This window comes from Arachis hypogaea, chromosome 19 (genome assembly GCF_003086295.3).
Source record: "Arachis hypogaea cultivar Tifrunner chromosome 19, arahy.Tifrunner.gnm2.J5K5, whole genome shotgun sequence".
In the NCBI taxonomy this organism is placed as follows: domain Eukaryota; kingdom Viridiplantae; phylum Streptophyta; class Magnoliopsida; order Fabales; family Fabaceae; genus Arachis; species Arachis hypogaea.
The window spans coordinates 97,912,932-97,922,989 of record NC_092054.1 but is presented as its reverse complement, the minus strand read 5'-3'; the positions used below and the strand labels follow the sequence as shown (position 1 = coordinate 97,922,989).

Below are 10,058 nucleotides of genomic sequence, written 5' to 3'. Positions count from 1 at the left end.
CAAAAATCTTTTTCATAATTTTCGAAAATCTTATTAGCATTTAATGTGATTGATTCAAAAAAAATTTTAAGTTTATTACTTGTCTATTAAGAAAGGTTCAATCTTTAAAATTTAAAATCATATCTTTTTGTTTCTTGTTAGTCAAGTAATCAACTTTAATTTTCAAAATCAAATCTTTTTAAATTTCTTTTTCAAATCCTTTTCAAAATAAATTTCAATCACATCTTTTTCAAAATTAATCTCAAAATCTTTTCTAACCTCTTTTCTAACTTCCTATATTTTCAAAATTGATTTTCAAATCTTTTTCAATTAATCTTATCTTTTTGTTTGATTCTTATCTTTTTCAAAACTACCTAACTAACTCTCTCTTTCTAATTTTCGAAAATCCTTTCCCTCTTTTTCAAAATTCCTTTTTAATTAACTAATTGTTTTAACTTTTAATTTAATTTCATTTTTTTTATTTTCGAATTTTAATTTTAATTTTAAATTAAAAAAAAAATATTTTTCTTTTCTTTTCAATTATTTTCGAAAATTCCTTCTCTCATCTCCTTCTAATTATTTATGTATCTACTAACACTTCTCTTCTTCTTAAAAATTCGAACCCTCTCCCTCTTTCTGTGTTCGAATTTCTTTTCTTCTTCTACTTACATAAAGGAATCTCTATATTGTGACATAGAGGATTCCATATTTTCTTTGTTATTTCCTTCTTTGTCATATGAGCAGGAACAAGGATAAGAATATTCTTGTTGAAGCTGATCCTGAACCTGAAAGGACTCTGAAGAGGAAGCTAAGGGAAGCTAAAGCACAACTCTCTGGAGAAAATATGACTGAAAATTTCGAAAAAGAAGGAGACATGGCCGAAAATAATAACAATGCAAGGAAGATGTTTGGTGACTTTACTGCACCTAATTCCAATTTACATGGAAGAAGCATCTCAATCCCTGCCATTGGAGCAAACAATTTTGAGCTAAAACCTCAACTAGTTTCTCTGATGCAACAGAATTGCAAGTTTTATGGACTTCCATCAGAAGATCCTTTTAAGTTTTTAACTGAATTCTTGCAGATCTGTGATACTGTTAAGACCAATGGGATTGATCCCGAGGTCTACAGGCTTATGCTTTTCCCGTTTGCTGTAAGAGACAGAGCTAGAGTATGGTTGGACTCTCAACCTAAAGATAGCCTGAACTCTTGGGATAAGCTAGTCACGGCTTTCTTAGCCAAGTTCTTTCCTCCTCAAAAGCTTAGCAAGCTTAGAGTGGATGTTCAAACCTTCAGACAGAAAGAAGGTAAATCCCTCTATGAAGCTTGGGAGAGATACAAAGAACTGACCAAAAAGTGTCCTTCTGACATGCTTTCAGAATGGACCATCTTGGATATATTCTATGATGGTCTGTCTGAGCTATCAAAGATGTCACTGGACCATTCTGCAGGAGGATCCATTCACCTAAAGAAAACGCCTGCAGAAGCTCAAGAACTCATTGACATGGTTGCAAATAACCAGTTCATGTACACTTCTGAAAGGAATCCTGTGAATAATGGGACGCCTATGAGGAAGGGAGTTCTTGAAATTGATACTCTGAATACTATATTGGCTTAGAATAAAATATTGACTCAGCAAGTCAATATGATCTCTCAGAGTCTGAATGGATTGAAGGAATCATCCAACAGTACTAAAGAGGCATCTTCTGAAGAAGAAGCTTATGATCCTGAGAACCCTGCAATAGCAGAAGTGAATTACATGGGTGAATCCTATGGAAACACCTATAATCTCTCATGAAGAAATCATCCAAATTTCTCATGGAATGATCAACAAAAGCCTCAACAAGGCTTTAATAATGGTGGAAGAAATAGGTTTAGCAATAGCAAGCCTTTTCCATCATCCACTCAGCAACAGATAGAGAGTTCTGAGCAGAATCCATCTAGCTTAGCAAATATAGTCTCTGAGCTGTCTAAAGCCACTGTAAGTTTCATGAATGAAACACGGTCCTCCATTAGGAATTTGGAGGCACAAGTGGGCCAGTTGAGTAAAAGAGTCACTGAAACTCCTCCTAGTACTCTCCCAAGCAATACAGAAGAGAATCCAAAAAGAGAGTGCAAGGCCATTGATTTAACCATCATGGCCAAACCTACAAGGGAGGGAGAGGACGTGAATCCCAGTGAGGAAGACCTCCTAGGACGTCCAGTGATCAACAAGGAGTTTCCCTCTGAGGAACCAAAGGAATCTGAGGCTCATCCAGCGACCATAGAGATTCCTTTGGACCTCTTTATGCCATTCATGAGCTCGGATGAATATTCTTCTTCTGAAGAGAATGAAGATGTCACTGAAGAGCAAGTTGCCAAGTACCTTGGTGCAATCATGAAGCTGAATGCCAAATTATTTGGTAATGAGACTTGGGAAGATGAACCTCCCTTGCTCATCAATGAACTGAGTGATCTGGATCAACTGACATTGCCTCAGAAGAAACAGGATCCTGGAAAGTTCTTAATACCTTGTACCATAGGCACCATGACCTTTGAGAAGGCTCTATGTGACCTTGGGTCAGGGATAAACCTCATGCCACTCTCTGTAATAGAGAAACTGGAAATCTTTGAGGTGCAAGCTGCCAGAATCTCATTAGAGATGGCAGACAACTTAAGAAAATAGGCTTATAGACAAGTAGAGGACGTGCTAGTAAAGGTTAAAGGCCTTTACATCCCTGCTGATTTCATAATCCTAAATACTGGGAAGGATGAGGATGAATCCATCATCCTTTGAAGACCCTTCCTAGCCACAGCAAGAGCTGTGATTGATGTGGACAGAGGAGAATTGATCCTTCAACTGAATGAGGACAACCTTGTGTTTAAAACTCAAGGATCTCCTTCTGTAACCATGGAAAGGAAGCATGAAGAGCTTCTCTCACTGTAGAGTCAACCAAAGCCCCCATAGTCAAACTCTAAGTTTGGTGTTGGGAGGCCACAACCAAGCTCTAAATTTGGTGTTGGGAGGTTCCAACCTTGCTCTGATTATCTGTGAGGCTCCATGAGAGCTCACTGTCAAGCTATTGACATTAAAGAAGCGCTTGTTGGGAGGCAACCCAATGTTATCTAATTATATTTATTTTTTATTGTTATTTCGTGTCTTATTAGGTTGATGACTGGTGCACGAAATTGTGATCTCAGGCAACGGCGCCAGAAACTCTGTACGCACGTCTTAATAAATCGTTTTTCATTCACAACTTCGATACAACTAACCAGCAAGTGCACTGGGTCGTCCAAGTAATAAACCTTACGTGAGTAAGGGTCGATCCCACGGAGATTGTTGGTATGAAGCAAGCTATGGTCACCTTGTAAATCTCAGTCAGGCGGATATCAAAAGGTTATAGAGTTTTTGAATATTAATAATAAATAGATAGAAAATAAGGATAGAGATACTTATGTAATTCATTGGTTGGAATTTCAGATAAAGGTATAGAGATGCATTCATTCCTCTGAACCTCTGCTTTCCTGCTGTCTTCATCCAATCAATCTTACTCCTTTCCATGGCTGGCTTTATGTAAGGACATCACCGTTGTCAATGGCTACTTTTAATCCTCTCTGGAAAATGGTCCGATGCGCTGTCACTGCATGGCTAATCGTCTGGAGGCATCACCCTTGCCAATGGCTGCATCCTATCCTCTTGTGAAAATGGTCCAAATGCTCTGTCACAGCACGGCTAATCATCTGAGGTTCTCGATTATACTGGAATAGGATTCACCCTCCTTTTGCGTCTGTCACTACGCCCAGCACTCGCGAGTTTGAAGTTCGTCACAGTCATTCAATCCCAGAGTCCTACTCGAAATACCACAGACAAGGTTTAGACTTTCCAGACTCTCATGAATGCCGCCATCAATCTAACTTATACCACGAAGATTCTGATTAAGAGATCCAAGAGATACTCATTCAATCTAAGGTAGAATGGAAGTGGTTGTCAGGCACGCGTTCATAGGGAATGATGATGATTGTCATGTTCATCACATTCAGGTTGAAGTGCGAATGAATATCTTAGAAGCGGAATAAGTTGAATTGAATAGAAAAACAGTAGTACTTTGCATTAATCTTTGAGGAACAACAAAGCTCCACACCTTAATCTATGGAGTGTAGAAACTCTACCGTTGAAAATACATAAGTGATGAAGGTCCAGGCATGGCCGAATGGCCAGCCCCCATGATCTAAGAACCAGACGTCCAAAGATGTCTAATACAATAGTAAAAAGTCCTATTTATAATAAACTAGCTACTAGGGTTTACAGAAGTAAGTAATTGATGCATAAATCCACTTCCGGGGCCCACTTGGTGTGTGCTTGGGCTGAGCTTGAATGTTACACGTGCAGAGGCTCTTTCTGGAGTTGAACGCCAGGTTGTAACTTATTTCTGGCGTTCAACTCTGGTTTGTGACGTGTTTCTGGCGTTTAACTCCAGACAACAGCGTAGAACTGGCGTTAAATGCCCTTTTACGTCGTCTAAACTCGGTCAAAGTATGGACTATTATACATTGCGGGAAAGCCCTGGATGTCTACTTTCCAACGCAATTGGAAGCGTGCCATTTTGAGTTCTGTAGCTCCAGAAAATCTACTTTGAGTGCAGGAAGGTCAGAATCCAACAGCATCAGCAGTCCTTCTTCAACCTCTGAATCTGATTTTTGCTCAAGTCCCTCAATTTCAGCCAGAAAATACCTGAAATCACAGAAAAACACACAAACTCATAGTAAATTCCAGAAATGTGAATTTAACATAAAAACTAATGAAAACATCCCTAAAAGTAACTAGATTCTACTAAAAATATACTAAAAACAATGCCAAAAAGCGTATAAATTATCCGCTCATCAATGACCATGTGGAGTCACAAAAACTACTGAAAAATAAAAAACAGAATAAAAAATAGAATGAAAAACAGCACACCCTGGAGGAGAGCAGTCTAGCGTTTAAACGCCAGAAACAAGCATCTGTCTGGCGTTTAACGCCAGAAACAGGCACCAAGCTGGCGTTTAATGCCAGAAACAAGCATCTACCTGGCGTTAAACGCCAGAAACAAGCAACGATTGGGTGTTTAACGCCAGAAACAGGCAGCAGTCTAGCGTTAAACGCCAGGATTGCATAGCAAGGGCGTTTTACACGCCTAATTGGGGCAGGGATGTTAAGTCCTTGGCCCCACTGGATCTGTGGACCCCACAGGATCCCCACCTACCCCACCTCTTCTTCTCTCCTCTTCACACCTTTCCATAACACTCTTCCTCAATTAACCTCCACCAACCACCTCTATTACTCCTCCAAAACCATTATACAACCCACCTATACCCACCCAGTCAAATTTAAACCATCACTCTTTCCTTTTCACACATCATAGCTACCTAAAAACCCCTTAGCCGAACCATTCACACACCTCCATCTCCTCCATTTTCTTCTTCTTCTACTCACTTCTTTCTTCTTTTGCTCGAGGACGAGCAAACCTTCTAAGTTTGGTGTGGTAAAAGCATTGCTTTTTGTTTTTCCATAACCATTTATGGCACCTAAGGCCAGAGACATCCTCATTGAAGAGGACAAGCCCATCATTAAGAAGAGGTGGTTGGTGTGTTTATACGGATAATTTATACGCTTTTTGGCATTGTTTTTACATAGTTTTTAGTATGATTTAGTTAGTTTTTAGTATATTTTTATTAGTTTTTAATTAAAATTCACATTTCTGGACTTTACTATGAGTTTGTGTGTTTTTCTGTGATTTCAGGTATTTTCTGGCTGAAATTGAGGGACTTGAGCAAAAATCAGATTCAGAGGTTGAAGAAGGACTGCACATGCTGTTGGATTCTGACCTCCCTGCACTCAAAATGGATTTTCTAGAGCTACAGAACTCCAAATGGCGCGCTCTCAATTGCGTTGGAAAGTAGACATCCAGGGCTTTCCAGAAATATATAATAGTCCATACTTTTTCCGAGTTTAGATGACGCAAACTGGCGTTCAACGCCAGTTCCATGCTGCATTCTGGAGTTAAACGCCAGAAACAGGTTGCAAAGTGGAGTTAAACGCCAGAAACAGGTTACAAACTGGCATTCAACTCCAAGAGAAGCCTCTACATGTGTAAAGCTCAATGCTCAGCCCAAGAACATACCAAGTGGGCCCCAGAAGTGGAATTCTGCATCATTTACTCATTTCTGTAAACCCTAGTAACTAGTTTAGTATAAATAGGACTTTTTACTATTGTATTTACATCTTTGGATTATCTTTTGATCCTTTGATCACGTTTAGGGGGCTTGCCATTCGACCATGCCTGGACCTTATCACTTATGTATTTTCAACGGTAGAGTTTCTACACTCCATAGATTAAGGTGTGGAGCTTTGCTGTTCCTCATGAATTAATACAAAGTACTACTATTTTTCTATTCAATTCAAGCTTATTCCTTCTCTAAGATATCCATTCGTACCCAAGAACATGATGAATGTGATGATTATGTGGCACTCATCATCATTCTCACCCATGAATGCGTGCCTGACAAACTCTTCCGTTCTACATGCAAACAAGCTAGAATGAGTATCTCTTAGATATCTAATACAGAGGACCGAGTCCGAGATATTAGAATCTTCGTGGTATAAGTTAGAACCCATGGACGACCATTCTTGAGATCCGAAAAGTCTAAACCTTGTCTGTGATATTCCGAGTAGTATCTGGGAAGGGATGGCTGTGACGAGCTTCAAACTCGCGAGTGCTGGGCGTAGTGACAGACGCAAAAGGATAGTAAATCCTATTCCAGTATGATCGAGAACTGACAGATGATTAGCCATGCAGTGACAGCGCATTGGACCATTTTCACAGAGAGGATGGGATGTAGCCATTGACAACAGTGATGCCCTACATAAAGCTTGCCATGGAAAGGAGTAGGAATGATTGGATGAAGACAATGGGAAAGCAGAGGTTCAGGAGGAATGAAAGCATCTCTATACGCTTATCTGAAATTCTCACCAAAGAATTACATAAGTACCTCTATCTTTATTTTACGTTTTATTTACCTTTTTTTTTATCAATTCACCATAACCATTTGAATCCGCTTGACTGAGATTTACAAGGTGACCATAGCTGGCTTCAGGCCGACAATCTCCATGGGATCGACCCTTACTCACGTAAGGTTTATTACTTGGACGACCCAGTGCACTTGCTGGTTAGTTGTGCGAAGTTGTGATAAAGAGTTGAGATTACAATTGTGCGTACCAAGTTATTGGCGCCATTGATTATCACAATTTTGTGCACCAGAATGCATATTTAACATGGGGTGGAAGCGGTTTCAAATCTTCCCTTACTTCTTGGTGTGGTAGCCTATCCTCTTGGTTATGGGGAATTGATGAGGTACCTTCATCTTCTTCATCCTCAAGTTCCCCCTCTTTTGAACTTTCTTCATCAATTGGACTTTTTTGGAGCTCATGGTGGTTGCCTACCTTGAGTTCATCCTCTCTTCCGCTTTCAACAGAGTTCTTACCCCCATCAATGGATTCCTCCATAGTAAGAGTGGGTTGAGAGTTTATCTCTGCAAGTGGCTCACCTCCCTTTGGGGCTATAGCATCAATGCTAGACTTTAGAGTTGATGGAGGCGGTAAGGGTGGACTACTAGGCGTAGAGTGGGGAGGTGTTAGACGGGACAAGACCTCGGCAAGAGTTGCCATGCAACTATCTTGTTTTCTTTGAAATTCCCACTGTTCTTGGATGAGGGCTTGAAAGTTATGCTCCTCATGAGGGAGGTTGATGTGAGTAGGATGGTGATGAAAGCTAGGTTGTACCAAATATGGTGGTGGGTAGGTTGGTTGAGAAGAAGTTTGTGGTGGGAATGATAAAGGGGCTTGAGTGTATAATGGTTGTGTCTCATGTAAAGGGTATGGAGTATGAACATATGGATGGAAAAAATTGAAATGATTATGTGTTCCACTTGGTGTGAGAGGTTGATAGACATTAGGATCATAGGGTCCTTGCCAAGGTCCTTGTTGCCAAGAATTATTTGCTTGTGACCCTCCTTGGAATTGGCCTCCCATACCTCGATGTGAACCAATGTTGGGATGTCTACCCCCTATAACATGAGAACAACTAGACTCCAAGCCAAAAGGGTGATAACTCGTGATGAAAAAGAAAGATAAAACGCAACAATACTAATAGAAGCAATAGACAAATGAATATATACTCCAATTATATCCAATTACCTAGAACTAAACAAACAAGAATGTTAGTTACTACCTCTACTTAGATAGAGGCGCCATCTACCAATTAGTGCCATGTAGCAAACCCAAAACCATGTATTCACACTATTCACATATTTACAACAACCAAAATTATAGCACTCATTGCACTTGAAGTGAATTCCCCGGCAACAGCACCAAAAACTTGACGGGAGAGTTATTGCCAATTTAGAATTAATCAAAGTGGAATTCAAGTTGTCAATAGCATAGCCCAAACCAACAATGAACTCTCACAATCAAAGTTTGAATTCAAAGATATGTCACAATTAAAAACCAATTCAATTCCGGGAGTGTTTAGTTCTCGGGTCGTCTCCCAAGGACACTTGAAACCAATGAGTGTACAATTCTGGTTGTGATATTCATGGGGTTTTCAATGAAGAGATAAACATAAAAATCAATAAAAGAACATGAAAAATTGTTATAAATGAACTAATAAAGGAATTAACAAATTAACTATGTAATATAGACAAGTAAGGTATAGAAAAAATCAATGTAAATGTGTATAAAAGATTTAAAGCATAAAAGTTATCTTGGCTTGGAGTGAGCTAAGGGTCCTTTCCTTGTTGGAACCACAACTATGACAATTAGAATGGATTAATCTCACTTGATTAACCCTCCCCATCGGAGAGTAATTTAAATGAACATAAGTGTTCTTAACCCATAAATCCTAAATTGCTTGCTAATTGCCTTAGCAACAAATTAGCGTTAGTGGGAACAAGAACAATTAACAACCTAAGAATTGACATTAAATATTGGATATTCCAACTCTAGGAACCCAATTGCTCACTTTCCCCAAGCCAAGAGATAGAAAACTAGCCCAAAATCATAATTGACATTTTGTCAAACACTTGGAGGGCAAAAGCACTAAACATGGGAAAAATGAGAAAATGTTTGAAACTAAAAGCAACAAATGATCTCAGTCAACAATAACAACTCAAGAAAACATATAAAAATCATCAACTATCAAATTCATCAACAAGAAATTGAAATTGCAAAAGAGAAGTAAAATTGAACTATAACTTGAAGTATAAGAAAGAGCAAGAACAATGTAGCTATAAAGAATAGTAGCAAAGAAATACTTACAATGGAAGCTAGCAAAATCCAAGATCAAAAATGGAAATGACACTTAAATGTAAAACACTAGTATAAACCCTAGTAGAGATGATGAAAAACTTAAAGAAAAACTATACTAAAGCTTCCTACCACTACTCCTAAGCTATTCTAATGATATGCTATGGTCCTCTCTTCATTCCCCCTTCATTATGAGCTAAATGGCTTCAGAAATGGGCCTCCAATCCACTAAATTCACGTGTCACGTGCCATTTTAATAAAGGCATGTGTGGCCACCTGTGCGTACGCGCGGCGCGCACGATGCGGCTCACGCGCATGCATGGCTTTGCTCTAATGGCTGTGCGTACGCACACATCGCTGTGCTCTTCTCCTTTGATTCTTCATGCTTCCTCCACTTTGCATGCTCCTCTTCCATTTTCTCCAAGCCATTCCTACTTATACATCTGAAATCACTCACAAATAATATCAAGGCATCAAATAGAATGCAAATGGGATAAAATTAATCAAATTAGGCACAAAAGAGCATATTTTCATAATCAAGCACAAATTAGAAGGAAAGTTCAAAAGCATGCTATTTAAGGGAATAAGTGCAAGTTTATATGATGAAATCCATTCAATTTCAACCAAAAAATCATCATCAAATATGGATTCATCATGCATCATTGCATTTATATCCAAATATTAGAATCATTTTCAATAGAATTATTCCACACTCAAAAAAGAGGTTTTAGCAATAGTATTATGTGTTACCAAATTTCAA

The 10,058-nt window shown here is 38.9% G+C and overlaps 1 non-coding gene across 1 annotated transcript; it reads right to left on the bottom strand.

The window, feature by feature from the left end:
• Positions 1-1,246: 1,246 nt before the first annotated feature.
• LOC112780772 (small nucleolar RNA R71) lies at positions 1,247-1,354 on the bottom strand. The gene has a single exon (XR_003191588.1). It is a non-coding gene; the product is annotated as a small nucleolar RNA R71 (small nucleolar RNA).
• Between the last annotated feature and the right edge of the window lie 8,704 nt (positions 1,355-10,058).